This window comes from Pygoscelis adeliae, unplaced genomic scaffold, assembly GCF_000699105.1.
Source record: "Pygoscelis adeliae isolate BGI_AS28 unplaced genomic scaffold, ASM69910v1 Scaffold580, whole genome shotgun sequence".
In the NCBI taxonomy this organism is placed as follows: domain Eukaryota; kingdom Metazoa; phylum Chordata; class Aves; order Sphenisciformes; family Spheniscidae; genus Pygoscelis; species Pygoscelis adeliae.
Genome location: NW_008823973.1, coordinates 140139 through 140377, shown reverse-complemented (window position 1 = coordinate 140377; position 239 = coordinate 140139). Strand labels below are relative to the sequence as shown.

At 61.5% G+C, this 239-nt stretch overlaps 1 protein-coding gene across 1 annotated transcript in view; it reads right to left on the bottom strand.

Moving 5' to 3' along the window:
• MYO18A (myosin XVIIIA) overlaps positions 1-239 on the bottom strand; it is a gene marked incomplete at its 3' end in the record, with an annotated part of 29597 nt that overhangs the window by 27431 nt on the left and 1927 nt on the right. The gene's annotated exons all lie outside the window — the stretch shown is intronic.

Sequence of the window (239 nt, the reverse complement as noted above, 5' to 3'; positions counted from 1 at the left end):
CAAACGGGAGCAGCCGGCTGGCAGCACCGCACGGGACAGGCTGACGGTTATATATAACGGGGCAGGAAGCCGCACAGGAACTTAACCTCAGCACAAAGGACAACAGGAAAACTCCCCGTGTTCGAAGCATCTGCTTTAGAGCTCTCCGATGGGCACGGGGATGAGGTTTGGGCAACCCATGGGGACGGGCAACGCTGGCCACGCTGGCAGTGCGGGCTCTGTGGGCACCCTGGGATGCC